This window comes from Carcharhinus amblyrhynchos, chromosome 7 (assembly GCF_965287045.1).
Source record: "Carcharhinus amblyrhynchos chromosome 7, sCarAmb.v2.hapA, whole genome shotgun sequence".
NCBI lineage: Eukaryota > Metazoa > Chordata > Chondrichthyes > Carcharhiniformes > Carcharhinidae > Carcharhinus > Carcharhinus amblyrhynchos.
The window spans coordinates 69,935,715-69,956,917 of NC_137330.1; the positions used below are offsets into that span (position 1 = coordinate 69,935,715).

General features: G+C 41.9%; 1 protein-coding gene across 1 annotated transcript in view; it reads right to left on the reverse strand.

Moving 5' to 3' along the window:
- Positions 1-21,203, reverse strand: part of slc35f1 (solute carrier family 35 member F1) — a 334,841-nt gene that overhangs the window by 205,177 nt on the left and 108,461 nt on the right. The gene's annotated exons all lie outside the window — the stretch shown is intronic.

The window sequence follows — 21,203 nt, forward strand, 5'->3', positions numbered from 1 at the left end:
TGATTATAACCTGTGTCTGTTCAATGTAATGCAGGCAGCACACCGAGTTTGTGTTTCCTGCTGTTGTAAATGATTTATGATGTGGAGATGCTGACGTTGGACTGGGTTGGGCACAGTAGAAAGTCTCACAACACCAGGTTAAAGTCAACAGGTTTATTTGGAATCACGAGCTTTTGGAGAGCTGCTCCTACCTGATGAAGGAGCAGCACTCCAAAAGTTGTGATGGTATATGATTTAAGCACTAACCATGGTTAGTGGAATTTCAGCAACATGGTGAGTGGTTAGCTCTACAATGCTTAAAGCTACCCTGCATCTCTTAAAAAAAAGACACATTATGGCAATTATGCAGGAAACAAATTTGAATAATGGCACAACAGGAGAGAGGGCATTGCCAAGATTTTTAGGCACTTCAGACTCGATGGGCTGAATGGCCTCCTTCTGCATTATAGGGATTCCATAAGGGCAGTGGAAAGCAGGAGAGATGTCCTCTCTCCACAGGGGACCAAGTGCCCCTGCAGGCATATGCTCAGAGGCGCTCAAGCCCTGAGAACCTGGAACCTCATTCAATGTCATCACATGAGGGGTCAAGGCCAATGATTACATTTGCAAATGCAACATCAAACCAACTGAATCACAGGTTTTGTTCAAATCACTGCAACCCGATCATTGACTTACCAATGGGCAACACATTACCCTATTTTCAGTCTATTGGGACAGCATCACCTTCACTGACTCCATTATAATGACCATCTACACCTTACAAATTTCATCCCTCATTTATTTACTTAATGCCTGTAATGATATACTCTTGGAGACTTCTTCAGTAAAACAAAGGGCAGGTATATGCTCCAGCTAGTCCAAAATACTTCTACACTAGGAGAACCTCTCCCCTGGGGAGATTCCCCATGCTGGGTCTTGATTGGTTGTTCAGACTAAGTGACCTTAACTTGGCTATTTAGCTATTAAAGGGTCAATATAGGTGGTAGAGTGGCACAGTGGTTAAACTGCTGCCTCACAGTGCGAGGGACCTGGCTTGGGTGACTGTGTGGAGTTTGCATGTTCTCCCCATGTCTGCGTGGGTTTCCTCCAGGTGCTCCGGTTTGCTCTCACAGCCTAAGGATGTGCTGGTTAGGTGAACTGACCATGCTAAACTCTCCCTCAGTGTACCCAAGCAGGTGCCGTGGCGACTAGAGGATTTTCACAGTAACTTAATTGCAATGTTAATGTAAGCCTACCTGGGACTAATAAATAAACTTTAAATCCCCACAATGCCATTCTTCCTTTAATATTTATTTATTGAAATTTTTTTAAGCTTGACTAGGATTTCAATTTCATGCATTAAATTTGCTTAATTTTACATATATGGCTCTTGTCAAGTCTTGTGAATACTAAGACAAAGTTTAGTGTACAGGCTCATCTTGAGTTTCAGCCTGGTTAGCAGTTCAGATGTTTTGCAATTTGGCTCAATTATAGATGTCATATAATATTGCACAGTAAGTTCACACAGTTAGATGTCACAATGAAAGCTCATCAACCTGTTCTTCAGCTGCACACTCAGCATGAAAGCACTGCAGGGTCTCCACAGGGCTTCTCCTTTTATCAAAATTTGCATTTAATATACCACCACTTACAGTAGCATCAAGTTTTCAGGTATTCACTGGCTAAAAAAAATCAATATTCAATGCAGAACTTACATAAATTTAGTCACAAGTTTGTGCAAAATGAAACTGCTTTGTTTTTAATTGAAAAGAAAATTAGGTGATGAAGTCCTTTTCACATTACTACTGTTCACACAGGTACAGGTGAAAAGCTGAATCTACTATTTGTTATTCTCTACAAAATTATCATAGTGAACAACGCTTTTAGGGTCGGAACACCGTATGGTGCTGTGTGGCTGATGTAGGCAGAGTAATTCTGATCTATTCCAAACCTGATTCTCAAAATGTCAGTGATATTGTTCCATTTTAAAGGGACTTATGTATTTATAGTCATATTTTGCACTTGTTTTGGCAAAAGTTGGTGCAGTTATCTATATTTTGTACACACAGATCAATGCTGTAAAAATCTATCTTAGCAAATGGATTGCACAATTTAGGGTCTTCTTCAATCAGTGGGACACATAATAATAATTTCCTTTAATAGGATTTTGTTCTGATTCTTTCTTGTGATTCACCCATATGGAGATTTGTTTCTTTTTTGGGGGGTGGGGCAAAGGAAAGGGGATTATTTTCCTTTGGAGATATCTCATTTTTAAATTGTTATTACTGCACTAGACTGCCAACACTTGACACCAGCAAGCAATCATATGGAAGGAAGAAGCAGAATGAACAGTGTGGGAAATGGAAAGATGCCATACTGGTGCTGTGGAGATTGCTCTTGGAGGTTTAGACTAAGGGTTAAAGGAAGCTTCATTTTCCATCTGAAACAAGTTACATTTGCTTGAGGTTGGTGTTGGATACCCTCAATGGAAAAATGTGCCAATTCCCAGCATGAATGTCCCTCACCTTCAAAACCTCTAACCTTACTAAGGGAAATTACAGAGTGCTGAAAAGAATAATGATTAAAACAGGAATAGAATACTGTTGGATCTCAAAGCATAAACTTAGAATTAACAGGCGTTTTGTTTACGCATTATTTACTTCATATGTATTTAAGTGTTTTGCTCACAGATTTATTTTAATGTATAAACTACAGTAGCTGTAACTTGGGGCTGGATTTCACAGAGCGATGAAAGGAACATATTGCTCACTCACTCTCCCCACCCAGCCCCTTGAAAAAGTTGGCCAGTAGCTGACGGATCCAAAAGAAGCCCATCCCGTGGCTATGCTGAGCTGCTGGATGGTTAATCAGGCTGAGAGTGGGACGACTGCCTCCTCCATGGAAGGAAGTCCTGCCCTCTAGAGCTGCTAGTTAATCTGGCAGGCTGGCAGCTCTGGCAATCCCACCAGCACCAGAACTCAGCAGGGGGTGCTGAGTCTCACATAATACTTCAATGGATCCTTGAACCAGTTACATCCCAGGCATTTAGAGCCAGGAGGACCAGGGCAGCATGGGATTGTGGGAGGTGGAAGGAGGATGGGTGATGGGGAGGATGGCCTGGGAAGGGTGAGGGAAGAGGGATTTGAGAGGGCAGACTTTGGAGCATCAGGCAAGGAGGACCAGGAGGTAACATCTTGGGGGATTATCCTGATGCGCAGGGGATACCCCCCACTCTGCCCACCCCCCCCCCGCATAGGAGAACATCCTTCCTTCCTGCATTGGTGGCACAGTGGTTAGCACAGCTGCCTCACAGATCCAGAGACCCAAGTTCAATTCCTGGCTTTGGTCACTAACTCTGTGGAATTTGCATGTTCTCCTCATGCCTGTGTGGGTCTTTTCCAGGTGTTCCAGTTTCCTCCCACAGTCTGAAAAATATGCTGGTTGACCAGGTTAAATTCTCCCTCAGTGAACCCAAACAAGTGACACAGTAAGGCAAACAGGGGATTTTCATGGTAACTTCATTGAAGTGTTAAGGTAAGCCGACTTTTGATACTAATAAATGAACTTTAAACATTGTAAAACTTCAATTAGGTTTAAAAAAATAGCCTGCCTGCTCTCACCTGCCTGCCCCACTACCATTTTATGGCATGGGCAGCGTACCATTCCAGTCAATTGGCTTGGTGACTATTAGTTCAACTGACTATTAATTATTCATTTGAAAATAGCCATTGGGTGGGCTGCTAATTTCATCACTTGTCCACCTTTGTCTTTATCTCAGGGAAAGGCAGGGACTTGGTGGGCTTGCCAGTCAAAATTATGCTTGGTCAGCATCATAACATCCAGTCCATAATAATGCTCATATCCTATTTCTTTTTCTGACTATCTAAAAACAGCCAATACATGGGTCTTATACAGAATGGGGTCGGTTAGCTCAGTTGGCTGGATGGCTGGTTTGTGACGCCAACAGCGGAGGTTCAATTCCTGTACTAGCTGAGGTTATTCATGGAGACCCTCTCAACCTTACTCCTCGCCTGAGATGTGGTAATCCTCAGGTTAAGTCACCACACTCAGCTTTCCTACTCAGAGGGGAGAGCATCTTATAGTCATCGGGGACAATGGCGACTTTATTATACAGATTTAGGGGCATCATAATGAGTCAATTTTTTTACTGGAGTGAAAATACAAATTTTAAATGTTATTAATGATAGCTTATACATGTACAGTTCAGTAAGATCATGAAATAGCAAGAGAGGCATTTTCCCTGGTTTGAAAAAAACAAATATCTAACCTCGTCATCTCCATATATTCCTGTCGTAATTCATACGGTGTCAGGGTTAAAGGATTGCTTGTTCTGTGAAGTATAATTGCTGCAAATACAACCCTCTGTTTCTGTCTTTCTTGCAGTCAGAAACATTTCAAATAGACTGACCAGATGAAACATTCTTGCCTGAATGGAACCCTGTTTCAGTCAATGAAAGTATTGTGCAGTTTACCAAAAAATGGCCTCATTGATAACACTGGCTCATAGAGATAGTAACTCATTGATTTGGTTAGAAACGTTGAACCTGATAATGATCAGAAATAATTCAATGTATCTTGAATCATATCAATTCAATGTTATACATTTCCATTGAGATATCAAATTAGCAAAAAACCCCACAGGATTGAAATATCTGATGGCCCGGATTTTCTGATTCATGATGAAAGAATGGAACCCACCATTCATTACGTTTACAGCTGCCCACAGGCCTACTTGTGAGCTTTTGAGTAGCAACTTGTCATCAGGCATCTGATGGCATCCTCAACAGGGGATTTGTGACATGTGTTAACAGGACAAGCAACAATATGTCTCTTCAATGAATCATTTACAAAATCGCCACTAGGCACCCAGAGTCTAAATCAAGAAGAGTCAATTAGAACGTTTAATTCATTGCAAAATTACAGAAAAAGAGAGGGATAGGGAAAATGGCACTCAATTCTTAAGGCTAGAGGCCAGGATTCTCCCACCCTGCCTGCCAGTGCAATTGCAGTGGGTGGGTCGCGGACAATGTGAAGGCCTATTGACAGTCGGGTGGGAATTTCCACTTTTTAGACCAGTGCGGCCGGAGAATTCTGCCCAAAGAAGTTGTTTGGCAGTAAGTAAGACTTAGTGTGCCATTAAAAATTCACTTACGTCACTTGCACCAACCCAGACATTTTTGTGACCTGTTTAATGGGTAACTGGTTGGTCAGTACTAAAACTTTGTACCTTTAAAAGGATTCCAATGCTGGGTCTAATGGCAAAGTATCAATATATTGTAGCCTATGTAGGAGCGGGACAATTTGAACAGCAACTTCTGGATTTCCATGTTTTCCTACACGCGCTGACTCTAGAAGTCACAATAGCAGCAGAGACAGCATCACCATCGTTCTAAACACACAATCTAGGTCAACATAACAAAACACAATTTCCTTCTCAACTCTATTTTAAAATGGTTTTAAAAATGACAGTATAATCTGTAATTATTCATTTAAATGAAAAAATAAGCAACAACAGAAGACACCGTTCCACGTGGCAAGGAGAAGGGTTGGTCAACAAGTTGAAAACAGCCATTCAAAATGCAGTTCATCACCAACAGGAAAAAAACAGAAGGCTAAAGTTTTAAAAGTTACTATTTATCAGTGTCATAAGTCGGCTTACATTACTGTGAAAATCCCCCAGTCGCCGCACTCCGGCGCCTGTTCGGGTACATGGAGGGAGAATTTGGCATGGCCAATACACCTAACCAGCACATCTTTCAGATTGTAGGAGGAAACCGGAGTACCCGGAGGAAACCCACATAGACACAGGGAAAACATGAGATTACACAAAGACAGTAACCGAAACCAGGAATTGAACCCTGGTCCCTGGCACTGTGAAGCAGCGGTGATAACCACTGTGCCACCGTGCTTTGAAGCTCCGTTTTCTTTGATTTGTTTACAATGTACATTATGATGTATAGTAACTTGGAACTTACTTACCAAATAAAGTGTCAATAATATGATTTGTTCAGCTGATCCTCAAAGCAAATTTATAGCATGCACCTTCAATTTGAGTGCTTTCTAGTATTAGTGCTATAATTGTTTTTTTTGGTTTTTATTCCAATTCAATCTAATCAATTCCAATTCAGAGTCTCAACAAGTTGAGACATTCCCAATCCAAGCTGACAAAACAGGGCTCTCACTTCCTGTCTTGGGTTTGATGTACATGATCCAAGCTGATTGGAGTAGGCACAGCTCCTCCTCCAAGGCTTGATCTTATTTGCATCTTAGCCAAAAGGCCAAGATGCCACTTTCAAAAATTGCTTCAAATGAAGCTGAAATGTAATCTAATGACTTCAACCAAGTACAGCATGTCAATTGTTTTTTCCAAAAATATACTTTATTCATAAAAATCTCAAATAAACCATTGCAAATCTACATGTCTTTGAATTGCAAACAGTGCTTAGCCAAAAGGCCAAGAAGCTGACCAATATAGTTTCATATTCAGATGCAAAAGTTTTGCTCTCGCGCAGCTCAAGCACAGTCTTACCGTTAACCAACACGCGTTTCACTATAGCTTGGTTTTTCTAATACTTGAAATGGTTGGAGACGAATAAAACTAACACTTCAAGTTGTCACAAAAATCAATTATAATGGCACCATATATTCAATACATAAATGGACCACAGCAAGGTGAAAGACTTAAAATTAACATGCCACTAAATTGAAGCTATTGCCAGAATCCTTTTTCAGAGCCTGTCTTGTTTTTCCAAAATCAATGTTTTAAAATGGAGCAGTGGTTCTTATCTTGAATTTGGGTTTGAATACATCCTAAGATAAAATGGAATGAAAGCATTTTTCCCCTAATAACTGCGACATTTTGCAAAGACACTGAACAATACACTTTATAAGTCTTGGATGGTGTAGCACTGAGTGGGCTTGGACACATTAACTACTGCAGTCAACGATTTAGCTCAAATTCATAGGATGAGAGCATTCTTTCTTTACTGACTGTAAGGGAAATCGATGTGAGTAGCTTCAGTTTCCATAGGTCCATAGCATAAACCTGCCACCATTTGTTAATAATTGATACTAAATTGGCAATCGCATTTAAATTACATCATAGCTTGACCAGGACAATCCAGTGATGTACTAAGAGCAAACTATTATCTACAACAGGCTTGTCCAATCCCCAGCCTGTGGACTACAACCCAGCTACTCTGTATGTGGCCTGCGGACTCACTCTGCAAATTATGGGTAAGTTGAATGAAATATCTGCAAGGGTCTGCATGTGTAATCAGAGACTGATTCTCTCCCGCATTTTTAACTGATAGCTTTGTGATGAGCCTTTCAGCAGTAAACTTGGGGAAGAATCAGTCTCTGATTAGACAAGTAGTAAGTATTGTGAAGGTGGTTGGCAGCTCCTTTGTTTTCAGCGAATGTGCCCCCTCACCTTCCTGCGCAGGAACCAGCTCCTGAAGGAGCCAAGGTAACAGAAAGAGCAAGGAGGCCATGAGGAAAAGCAGGGGGAAGGAAAGCAAACAAGGGCAGGAGTACAGAACACAAAAGAGATAAAGAGTCTCGTGAGCTGGTGCAACGACAATAATCTCTCCCTCAATGTCAACAAAATGAAGGAGATAATCATTGACTTCAGGAAGCATAGTGGGGGGCAAGCCCCCATCTAGATCAATGGGGATGAAGTAGAAATAGTCGAGAGCTTCAAGTTTTTAGGTGTCCATATCACCAACAAATTACCCTGGTCCCTCCACACGAACACTTTCATTAGGAAAGCCCATCAACAATTCTACTTTCTCAGGAGACAAAGGAAATTTGGCATGTCTGCTACAACTCTCACGAGCTTCTACAGATGCGCCATTCTGTATCTTAGCTTGGTATGGCTCCTGTTCTGTCCAAGACCGCAAGAAACTACAAAGGTTCATGAATGGAGCCCAGTCCATCACGCAAACCAGCCTCTCATCCATTGACACTGTCTACACTTTGGAAAATCAGCCAACATAACCAAGGACCCCAAGTACCCTGGATATTCTCTCTTCCACCTTCTTCCTGAGGGAAAAAAATACAAATGTCTGAGGTCACATACTAACCGACTTAAGAACAACTTTTTCCCTGCTGCCATTGGATGTCTGATTGGACCTACCTTGCATCAAGTTGGTCTTTCTCTACATGATAGCTATGAATGTAACACTACATTCTGCACTCTCTCCTATACTTCTCTATGAGCAGTATGCTTTGTCCAGTTAACATGCAAGAAACAATACTTTTCACTGCAAACCAAATCAAGGTGAGGTAGGCTCATCAGCGGCTGGAGGTTGGGTAGTGGTTGTGGTGGAGAGGGAACATGGATTCTGATGAAGGCAGTTCCCTCCGGGTTCCTGTGTGCCCCAACCTGGTCGCAAATTACCACCAGAATGGGGAGGGCCTCCGATAGGGAGTCCTCTCTTGCCCCAGTTAAGGCCCTTAAGTGGCCATTTAGTGGCCACAAGGGCCCATTCCCACTCAGCTTCAATTTCTGTCAATGTGGGAGGGGGAAATCACCTAAATGAACGTAACTGGACCTTGACTCTAGTGACCCTAGGTGTCACTAGAGAGGTAGTGCTTGATAGACTAACGGGACTGAAGGTAGACAAGTCCCCGGGACCGGATGGAATGCATCCCAGGGTTCTGAAAGAAATGGCAGGGGTGATAGCGGATACCTTAGTAATTATTTGTCAAAATTCGCTGGACTCCGGGGAAGTGCCAAAAGATTGGAAAACAGCTAATGTTACGCTGCTGTTTAAAAAAGGTAGCAGGCAAAAGGCAAGGAATTATAGGCCGATTAGTTTAACGTCTGCAGTTGGAAAAATGCTAGAATCCATCATCAAAGAAGAAATAGCAGGGCACCTAGAAAAGAATGGTTTGATCGAGCAGATGCAGCATGGATTCGTTAAGGGGAAGTCATGTTTAGCGAATTTTTTGGATTTCTATGAGGATGTGACTAGTGCGGCAGACAGAGGGGCACTGGTAGATGTGGTGTTTTTAGATTTCCAAAAGGCGTTTGATAAGGTGCCTCACAAAAGGTTGCTGCAAAAGATTAGGGTGCATGGAGTTGGGGGTAAGGTGTTAGCGTGGATAGAGGATTGGTTGTCTAATAGGAAGCAGAGAGTTGGAATCAATGGGTGCTATTCTGGTTGGCAGTTAATCTGGATAGGCTGAGTGAGTGGGCGAGTACCTGGCAGATGGAGTATAATGTTAGCAAATGTGAGGTTATCCACTTTGGTAGAAATAATAGTAGGAGGGATTATTATTTAAAAGGCGAAAGCTGCAGCATGCTACGGTGCAGAGGGACCTGGGGGTCCTTGTGAACGAATTGCAAAAACCCAGTCTGCAGGTGCAGCAGGTGATCAAGAAGGCAAATGGAATGTTGGCCTTTATAGCGAGGGGGACATAATATAAAAGCAGGGATGTCTTGCTGCAACTGTACAGGGCACTGGTGAGGCCACAGCTGGAGTACTGTGTGCAGTTTTGGTCGCCGCACTTGCGGAAAGATATATTGGCCTTGGAGGGAGTGCAGAGAAGGTACACTAGACTGATACCGGAGATGAGGGGGTTAGTCCATGAAGAGAGATTGAATAGACTGGGTCTGTACTCGGAGTTTAGAAGGCTGAGAGGGGATCTTATAGAGACGTATAAGATAATGAAGGGGACAGATAGGGTAGAGGTAGAGAGATTCTTCCCGCTTAGAAAGGATAGCAGGACTAGAGTACACAGCCTCAAAATAAGCAGGGGGGGGCGGGGGGGGATGCAGTTTAGTTCGGAGTTGAGGAGGAACTTCTTCACTCAAAGGGTGGTGAATCTTTGGAATTTTCTGCCCGTTGAAGTGGTGGAGGCTACCTCGCTGAATATATTTAAGTCACGAGTAGATAGGTTTCTGATAGACAAGGGAATTAAGGGTTATGGGGAGAAAGCGGGAAAGTGGAACTGATCCACTTTAGATCAGCCACGATCTTATTGAATGGCGGGGCAGGCTCAAAGGGCTAGATGGCCTACTCCTGTTCCTATTTCTTATGTTCTTATGTTTCTTATGTTCTTATGACCCTCCAAGCATGTTTTCAAGAAGGCTTAGATATAGCTCTTGGGATGAAATGGTTCAAAGGAAATGGGAAAAATAGGAACTGGCTATTGAGTTGGATGATCAGCCATGATCATAGTAAATGGCCTTATCCCACTCCTATTTTCTAAGTTTCTATGTTTCACAGCCGAGGACTCTGGCACTCAGAGAATTGCTAGAGGCCAGGCCCCCACACAACTTCATAAGGGTAATGAGCATCTGGACTCAGCCATAAGAGATGTGTTGGAGATGCAGAGGCAGGCAGGGGAACATCAGACAGAGATGTTTAAAGCTTTAAGTCTTTTTATTATTAGTAGGTTTACATTAACACTGCAATTAAGTGACTGTGAAAATCCCCTACTGCCACAGTCCAGCACCTGTTCGGGTACCCTGAGGAAAATTTAGCACATCCAATGCATCTAACCAGCGCATCTTTCGGACTGTGGGAGGAAACCAGAGCACCTGGAGGAGATGAGAAGTAGGGATAAACCAGGTAATTATAGGCCAGGGAGTCTAAAATCAGTGGTAGGGAAATTTTTGGAAAAAGTTCTGAGGAACAGAATTAATTTCCACTTGGAGAGGCAAGGATTAGTCAGGAACAGTCAGCATGGCTTTGTCAAGGAGAGATCACATCTAAGGAACTCGATTGAATTTTTCAAGGTGGTGACTACATGTGTAGATGAGAGCAGTGCAGTTGACATAGTCAACATCAACTTCAGTAAGGCTTTTGACAAAGTCCTGCATAACAGACTAGCCAAGAAGGTAAAATCACATGGAAACCAGGGGAATTTGCTAAATTGAATCTAAAAGCCACAGATGTGTCACAGATCCGTCATTGAGGATGGAGATATTTTTGGAGCTTTCTCCAGTAAGTTGTTTAATTGTTTACCTCCAATCATGACTGGATGTGGCAGGATGGTAGAGCTTAGTTCTTATCCATTGGTTGTGGAATCGCTTTGCTCTGTCTGTCACTTGCTGCTTATGCTGTTTGGCACACAAGTAGTCTTATCTTCACCAGGTTGCCACCTCAATTTTAGGTATTCCTGATGTTGCTCCTGATACACCCTCCTACACTCCTCACCTGAAACTTTAACTCTGCTCTTCTTTCCACAGATGCTGTTTTACATTCCCAGTTTATTCCTGTTTTAGAATTTCATTTCAGATTTCTAGTATTTGCTTTTGAATTAGTGAAGGACCAAAGAAATGCTGGCATCTGTCAATAAGCTCCACCAGAAGGCTGGTTTACCTCAACATTGAGTCATGTTATAGATCTGTAGTATATGTGTATTTTAACAGTACAGTAAAATTTTATTTTAAAACAAATTAATAAGCTGTTTTTGCATGGATGATGATTTGGCCTTATTGATCACAAAGGGATTCATCTTTACACACCCAGAGCAATACATTAAAGTTGAAATGATCATTCAAGCTGATAGATATAAATAAAAGTTTCATGCCATTTTGAAGTGTTAGATCTGATTTTTCCTTTTCAATACTATGTCATTTGGAGGTTTAAATATACACATTTTGTTTTCATATGAAGATATGAATTTGGAGCAGGAGAAGACCACTCTTATAAACTTAATTTATTTTACAACACAGTCAACGGCCGTTCAATTGCTCACACACGCTGACCTTTTCAGATAGCTATCATCACGTCCTATTCCACTTCTCTTTTACAGTAAAGTTTATTTATTAGTCACAAGTAGTCTTATATTAACACTGCAATGAAGCTACTGTGAAAATCCCCTACAAGCTATCATCAAGCTATAAAGCTATCATCAACAAACTTACAAACTATCATCATTCTGCTTCAAACACACTTTCTGGTACAGTCTAATAAATTTTTACTTTAAAAATTGTCTCCCAATTTCTCTCGTTTGTTGGTGTCACTAATGCGTGGAAATAATTTTGCCTGATTCACCTATCATACTTTAGAACATCTTCATCAGAATTTTATCAGAATAAAGAAACGAGGCTCAAATACTCTCTTCATAATTGAACCACTCAGCATTGATAGCAACTTAATAAACCTCATTTCAACATTTAAACAGTGGGAAGGCACATATGAATGACATAAGCGTGTAGGAACCCTAATGGAGCTTTTCCTTCATGTGTCATAGATTCTCCTGTGGTATTTTCCATTTTCATATCATTTCCTCAAAACAGGTCATCAAAATATTGGGTGGAATTTTACGCTGGAAACCGCCATGCAGCTCCCCAGGTGCACAGTTGAGTTTTCTCTTCAGATTTTCTGTCACAAATTTTCCAGCACTCTATGCACGGTTTTCATTGTAACGCTGGTGGGGCAGGGCCTGACAAAGCAGGCAACACCCCTAAAGGGCACCCGGATTTGCACTGAATAAAATACTCCATGACTCAACTCCCCGTCCCCAACTGATAAAGGGAAAAAATCCCCAACAAGTACCAGGGCAACTTCTGCCCCCAAAAGGGTCTGGGGCAATCTGCCTCACAGTTCGATTGGGTTCGATTCCCAGCTTGAGTCAGCATCTGTGTGGAGTTTGTACATTCTCCCCATGTCTGTGTGGGTTCCTTCCAGGTGCTCTGGTTTCCTCCCACTGTCCAAAGATGTGCAGGTTAGGTGGATTAGCCATGCAAAATTGCTAAATTAGGGGGACTAACTAGGGTAAATGTATGTGGTTATGGGGGTAGCGCCTGTGTGGGATTGTGGTTGGTGCAGACTCAATGGGCCGAATGGTCTCTTTCTGCACTGTGGGATTATATGATTCTGTGATGACACGTAAGGGGAAGTCCTCCAAAGCAGTTCCCCAGAGTGCCTGACCCTCCACTGCTGCCTCCGAGTAGTGCAGACCATCTCCCCACTGGGGCTATACATTGCGGTGCGGCTCCAGTGAGTTCCTTTCGACTGCTTCACATTTTTAAGTGCCTGTTGTAAATGGGGAATTCTTCATGTGGAAGGGACATATGGTGGGGAATCCCTTTAACGGTATTTAAATTATTAGAAAGGGTGGGAACCTCATTACATCACTGGCGAGGGATGGAGTAAATCACAAAACGGGATGTCATGGCTTGAATCTCGCTTTTTGACTCTCGCAAGATTTTGCACCCGTGTTGCTGTTTGCGCACACAGCAGACATGAGCACAAAATCGCTCCTCGTGTTGCATACTGGACTGACAGGGGCAGCTCATAAATTGTTATAAGGTGCTAACAAAAAAGTAGAAACATTAGCATCAACCACTGAACATTAATTGGCAGGACAACAATCCCAGGATTTAACACTGAGCTCAACAACGTCAGACTGTAACCTTTCACCTACATCTTAAACCTTTTTTAATATCCCATACATTTATTGTCTCAATGCAATGACCCTCCCTTCTCCCCTCCTCCATTTGTCTCGTGTTCTTAAGGTTGCTACATCTTGTTGCAGTCTCTCCTGGCTAGTTTAATATCCAGTAAGAAGTATCACAACATCAAGTTAAAGTCTAACAGATTTATTTGGTAGCAAACACCACTAGCTTTCAGGGCTAATATCTAACAGATTTCTTCCTCTCTTTAATTTTGATTAAGACTCAGTTGGATGTGAAACATTAACTCTGTTTTCTCTTCTTACAGATGCTGCCAGACCTGTTGAGTTTTTCCAGAATTCCCTGCCCTTCTAACAAATTAATCGATATTTTCTTCCTCTGATCGGCTGCAATGAGACATCTACTTTTATGCTGCTTGTGATGAGGATTGTCATATTGCTTTTTCAAATGTGCCTTACGCAGACAGAGCCTCTCCAAGCTACCTGCACTTATCTAATTCTGGGTCTGGCCTTTTCAGCAGCCCTGATTTCAACTGCTCCACTATAGGTGATCATTCCTTAGGGGCGGCACAGTAGCACAATGGTTAGTACTGCTGCCTCACAACTCCAAGGACCTGGGTTCAATTCTGGCCTCTGGTTACTATCTGTATGGAGTATGCACATTCTCCCTGTGTCTGCGTGGGTTTCCTCTGGGTGCTGCAGTTTCCTCCCACAGTCAAAGATGTGTTGATTAGATGAATTGACCATTACCCCTTAGTGTCAGGATTAGCTAGGGTAAATGCTTGGGGTTATGGAGATAGGGCCTGGATGTGATTGTGGTCGATGCAGACTTGATGGGCCAAATGGCCTCCTTCTGCACTGGAAGGATTCTATGATGTCTTCATCTGCCCCGGTCCTAACTCTGCCCCTCCGCCTTGCCTTCTCCTCTCAAACGCTTCTAAATACCTACTTCTTTGACTAAGCTTTCGGCCATCTGACATATTAGGCAGAATTTTCTGGCCCCCAACAGGAAAATTTGGAGAGCCATTTAAAAGTCCTGCTGTCAGGGCAAAGAAAACTCACCCAATATTTCCTTCAGTGGCCTGGTGCTCTGGTTTATTTTATACTGCTCATCTAAAGCCCCTGGGGACATCGTATTGCACTAAAGACGGCATATAAATAGAAATTGTTGGTGCATCTTAATAATCCAGCCATATGAGCATGTGCTGATATCTTTAGGTGTTTGCTGACTGCATAAGGCTTTAGCTTGAATCAACATTGCACCATGGTTGCAAAAATGCAAATTTCTCTGAATGTGTTTTAACATAACGTAGAATTTTCAACTGTGTGCAGAGTGCTGACTGAGGTGTATAGCATTGCCAGGGGACAGTGTCAGGGTGCTGGGGACAATGATGTGGGTATGCCGGCGTTGGACTGGCGTAAACACAGTAAAAAGTCTGACAACACCAGGTTTTAGTCCAACCTATTTATTTGATAATATACTCACAAGCTTTCGAGGGGACTGCCTCTTCGTCAGGTGAATGGAGAGTTCTGGCCTCAGACAGAGCATATAAAGCACAGACAGTTTAGAGATTACTGATTAATTACTGATTCGCATTTTAATCAGTAATCTCTAAACTGTCTGTGCTTTATATGCTCTGTCTGAGGCCAGAACTCTCCATTCACCTGACGAAGAGGCAGTCCCCTCGAAAGCTTGTGAGTATATTATCAAATAAATAGGTTGGACTAAAACCTGGTGTTGTCAGACTTTTTACTGTGCTGGGGACAATGCCAGGGTGTCACTGCTTGGGCATCTGCTTCTCCCCCTGGGTGCTGTGCTTACCCGTGCATCCCTGGCAGGTTCCCGTCGACTGCATCACATTTTTGCAAAGCAGTTATAAACCACACCAATGTGACATGAAGAGGGAATTTCAAAGATGGGGGGATTGATAAGCATATTAAAATTTATCAAAATATTTGGCGGTGAAGTTCCCATCCTTCCCAGGCAGGAACCAAGTTACTTCACCGATGAGGGGCGTGGAGAATTGGAAAATGAGATAGCGCCTGCCAGATTCTCATTTTCTTACTCCAGCAATATTTTGCACCCACATCACCATTTGCATTTGCAGTGAATGAGGATGCAAAAATCACAGCAATAGTGTTTGTGTGAACTATGATGAGTGAAAACATATATTTCATATTTCAGATTTACTGGATATTGGAATACATTGCAAATGGGCATCACCAGCCAATAGAAAAAAACATTTATTGTGTCTGATATTTTGCCAAGTGTTAATTGTGCATTAATTGTATTTTATTGTTTGCGGATCGTGGGCATTAACTGGGGATTCACCTATGCCTCTTTAAAAAAGCACAGACTGAATTTGTGGATTTTGGTTGAGGAAGTGTGTGCTTGTAATGTGTATAAATAAACGATTAGAAAAGTGTGTAAAAATTGGCTGTAGTTTTATTCTATTACCTGACTTTGTGGACTGTAACACTAACCTTTTTCCTGCTAGAACCTCTTCCCAAAACTGTATTTGTCCTAATCTATTTCTATGCACTTCAGTCTCAAGGGATAACCAAGAGCTGATAAAGTAAATGCTCCACTTTGTGGAAGCAGAGGTCTCATGTACTCGAATACTGAACAATCCTACTGCATTCATTCAGAAGAGTCCTAAGATGTTATCATCCATGCAACCAAGAGACTCGAGCTATGTTCTTCTAACATTTGCATGAAGTTTGGTGTTCTCATAGGACCGCCATTGAAACGACAGCCAACTAGTAAACGCCACATGGTGTCTCACCTTACATTGCCCATGTTTACATATTTACATTCACCAACCACATTCAGATTAAATCTGCAATATGTATGAATAAATGAACACATCAAAATCATCAGCTAGTTTAATCACAAGACTAATAAAATACTTACAGTAATCCGAGCAAATTAGTGTTCTCTACTGTCTTAGAATTAATGAGGCTAACTGGATTTTTTTTTAAGGCCTGAAGGAGCAAAAGATTGTTTTCTTCAGAATTTTTTACTGAACTTCATTGAATCATTTCTATAGAAATACAGAAGTTGTATTACTACAAATAGAAATGGGCTGGGGGTGGGGGGGAGGGGGGGAGGGTGGCAATTTGTCAACAGTGTGCTATTCTTGACAGTCTATAACCAGAAGTCCACTCTTGCCTTTTCTCATTTCAATCCCCACCACCCCCCTCTTCCACCATACCCAGGATGCTAGGCCCATTCCACTTGACTCCTCCATGCTTCCAAAACTCTCTACACCTCCCTTCTAATAATTAACTCACCCTTGCCGGTCCCAAGCATCCATGCAAGCTGCCATTCTCCTGCTCTCCTTCAGGAGTGTGGATTTTTCTCATGTTGGCAGGTTGTGGCTGGTGGGGTGTCACAAGGATCAGTACTGGAGCCCCAGCGTTCACAACACATATCAATGATTTGGGTGTGGGAATCAAATGTAATATCTCCAAATTTGCAGATGATATAATGCTAGGTGGGAATGTGTGTTGTGAGAAAGAGTGACTACTGGAGAATTTGAACAGATTTGGTGAGTGGGCAAGACCATGCCAATGGAACAGAATGTGAAAAAATGTGAGGTAATCTGTTCTGGTAGAAGAAACAGGTTTGCAGAGTATTTCCTAAACAGTAAGAATTTAGAAAGTGTAGATGTACAAAGGGAGCTGGGTGTCCTTATCCATAAGTCACTGAAGGCTAACATGCAGGTGCAGCAAACAATTAGGAAGGTTAGTGGAATGTTAACTTCTTATTGCAAGAGGATTTGAATAATGGAGTAGCGAGGTCTTGCTTCAACTGCATAGAAACTTGGGTTAGACAGCACCTGGAGTACTGTTTTGGTCCCTCACTTCAGAAAAGATATCATTGCCATATTGGGAATGCAGCAAAGGTTCACCAGACTTGTACCGGAGGGTGGCAGGATTATCTTATGAAGAGGAATTGAGTAAACTGGATCTGTATTCACGAGCATTTTGAAGAATTAGAGGCGAGCTCCTTGAATCCTACAAAATACTTAAGGAGTAGACAGGGTAGGTGCAGGTAAGATGTTTCCATTGGTTGGGGAATCTAGAAGCAAGGGCACAGTTTCAAAATAAAGGGGAAGCCACTTATGATCGAGATGAGGAGAAAATTCTTTACACAGATGGTTGCGAAGGAATTCTCTACCTCAGTAGGCTGTGGAAACTCATTGAATATGTTTAAAGCAGAGATTAATAGATTTCTGATTAACAATAATGTAAAGGGTTATGGGGACAGTGTGTGTAAAAATTGAAGCGTCTGATCTGCCATGATCATATTAAATGATGAGAAGGCGGCAGATGCAGGTTGCCTCACATCCTTTAAGAAGTATCTGGGTGAGCATTTGGCAAGTCATAATGTTCAGAGCTATGGGCTAAGTGTTGGTAAATGGGATTAGGTAGGTAGTTCAGGCGTTGTCACGTCTGTGCAGACTCAATGGGCCGAAGGACCTCTTCTGCACTGTGTGATTCTATGATTCTGAGTAGTCTTGATGGGCTGAATGGCCTACTCCTGTTGCTATGTTCCTAAATCTCGAGCACTTCCTAATCTTTCTAATCTTACACCAATATTACAGTGTAATTTCACCATAACCGTAGACATTCTAGCTGCACATTGGTTTATCATAAACATTCCTTCTTTACTCCCCAATACTGCATCTCTAACCACACACCACCTTTCATTCAGATACTCTAAACTCACAGACCATCAAAGGAAAGGAATCCGACACATACATGATCATATGGCTACAAATAATGGTCTCGATATTTGCAACAACGGAAAGCCTCTCTCTTGTTCCAGGTCTGAAAATCGGAAGTCCCACTTCCGAAAACCTAGCATATTTGTGTAGCAGGAAAGGGCCTGAAATAGAATTTATGGATGTGCATTTAATAGAGGCGACTGCCCATCTAAATTAGCAGCTGCTTCCATTGTCTACTTTCGGTGAGCCAGGTGTATGAAGCATGACATGCGTGGTCTAAACTTTGTGGATCCTTTGGAGAGGTGGGGTACCCTTTTGGAGAGGTGGGATAGCCTTTTGGAGAGTTGGGGTACATCTTTGGATATGGTCCTAGGACATCTTTGAAGGGGGTAAGGTGCCCTTTGCAAGGGATTGTTAGGTGCTTGGGAACAGGAGTAGGAAATTAAGCCTGTTGAGCCATTCAATTAGATCATGACTGATCATCTACCACTATAGCACTTTCTCATGCTGTTTCTACATCCCCTGATGTCATTAGTCTCCAGAAATGATTGATTTCTGACTGGAGCAAGCTCAGTGATTGAGCTTCTACAGTCTTCTGGGGTAGAGAAATACAAAGATTCAGCTCTCGCTGAGTGTAGAAATTCCAGCTCATCCCAGTCTTAAATGACCTGCCACTTATACTGAGATTATGTCCACTGGTTTTAGACTCACCAGCCAGGAAAATATCCCTTCAACATTCATCCTGTCCCACCCTGTAAGATTTTTGTAAGTCTCAATGAGATCACCGAAACATAAGAGAATAAAGGCCTAGTTTCCCAAAGCTCTCCCCATAAGACAATTCTGCTATCCCAGGGATAGTCTGGCAAACCTCCGTTGCTTTTCCTCTCTGGCAATTTAATCCTTCCTTAGATTACAAGACCAAAACTGTGCACAATACTGTTGGTGTGATCTCACCAAGCCTCTATATAGTTGCAGCAAAACAGCTTTACTGTAGTATTCAAGTCCATTTGCAATGAAGGCCAACATGCCTTTTGCCTTACTTATTGATTGTTGCTTCTGTGTGTTAGCTTTCAGTGGCTCATAAACAAAGGCATTGAAATCCCATTGCACACCAAAACTTCCCAGCCTGTCACCAATTAAGAAACATTCTGTTTTACTGCTTTGTCTACCAAAGCGGATAACTTCACGCTAACTGACATTATATTCCATCTGCCATGTTCTTGCCCATTCACTTTGCCTGTCCAAGTCCACTTAAAACTTCCTTGCATCTTCCCCACATCTTATATTTCTACCCAGTTTTGTGCCTTTAGCAAATGTGGAACAATTACAATTGGTCCCCACATCAAATTTACTTTTATGGGTTATGAATAGCTGTGGCCCTAGCACTGATCCTTGTGGTACCCTCACTAGTCATAGACTGCCATCCTGAGGATGACCTGTTTATTCCTTCTCTCTGCCTCCTGTCTGTTAATCAATTCTTGATCCATATTAGTACATTACTCCCAATCTTATGCGCTCTAAGTTTGTTTACCAACCTCATGTGCGTGACCTTATCAAAATCCTTCTACAAACCCAAATACAGCACATTCATTGGTTCTCCTTTATCTATGCTACAAGTAATACCCTAAAAAACCTCCAACAGGTTTGTCAAACACACCTTTGTTACTTTCCAAACTGTAGGCTCTTTCCAGAATCTATAGAATTTTGAAAAGTAACCACCAATACATCCATCATTCCTAAAACCACCTCATTCAACACTTTAGGATATAGCTCATCAGGTCTAAGGGATTTATCAACTCTCAATCCAATTAGTTTTTCAAGTACTACCTCTTTACTAATACTAATTTCTTTCAAGTGATTCAGTTTCACAAGTCCCCTGGTTGCCAAGTATTTCTGAGAAATTTTCTATATCTTCTTCTGTGAAGCAGATCAAAGTAATTGTTTATTTCATCTGCTATTTCCCTGTTCTCCACTTTAAACTTTCCTGTCTCCACCTTTAATGGACACACATTTTTCCCAGACAATCTTTAATTTTTTACGTACCTAAAGAAGCTTTCACAGTCTGCCTTTAAGTTTCTCACTAGCTTGCATTCATACTCTTTCCCCTTTTTTTAAATCAGTTTTTTGATCATCCTTTGCTGAGTTCTAGACCACTCCCAATCCTCAGGCTTACCGTTTCTCTTCTCATCCTTATAAACCTCAAGTGGGATTTTACAAGAAGTGCGGGCAAGGCAGTAAAATTGTGAACCACATCTTGATCCTTAGACCTAAGTTTCTTAGTAACATAATAATCTCATCCCTTATCAAGAGTGCTACCATACTCCCCTATCCTTTTCACCTATCCTTCCAAAATGATGAATATCCCAGTATAGTCAGTCCCCTATCTTGGTCATCCTGTAGCCATGTCACTGTAATGGCAATTAAATTATACCCATTTACTGCAATGTGTGCCTACATTCAGATTGTGTGCCTTTGATTCTGCCTTTTTAACATTATTCTGCATTCTGATCTTATTTGATGTTTGCCTTTAATTCGTTTGTCCTCTAATTTTGCTTACTACTTTTCTACTTCCTGTTACCAATTTTACTTTCATCCAGTCTGAACTCCCTCCCAAGTACCATCTCCCATCTAGTTTGAACCATCCTCAACAACAGTCGCAAATTTCCCTGCGAGAATATTGGACCCAATCCTGCTAAGGTGCAACCTGTCCATCTTGTACATGCCCCAGCTGCCCTAAAACTGATCACAGTGCCTTCCCTCCCACACCCAATTTCCAGCCATGTGTTCAATTGTTCAATCTTCCTATTCCTTTTGCCCACCAGCATGTGAACTGGGAGTAACCCTAAAATTACTGCTTTGGAGGTCTTGCTTTTTTAATCTCCTTCCAGATCCCGAAAATTTGCTTTCAGGAACTCATCCCTTTTCCTACCAATGTCATTGGTATCAACATGAACCACAATCTGTGGCTGTTCATCTTCCCCCCAGAAAAATGTCCTGCTCTATGACAAGATTGACCCTGACACCAGGGAGAAAACATACCTGGAGTCACTCCTACTTTGGTAGAAATGTCTGTCTGTTCTCCTAACTAATAATCCT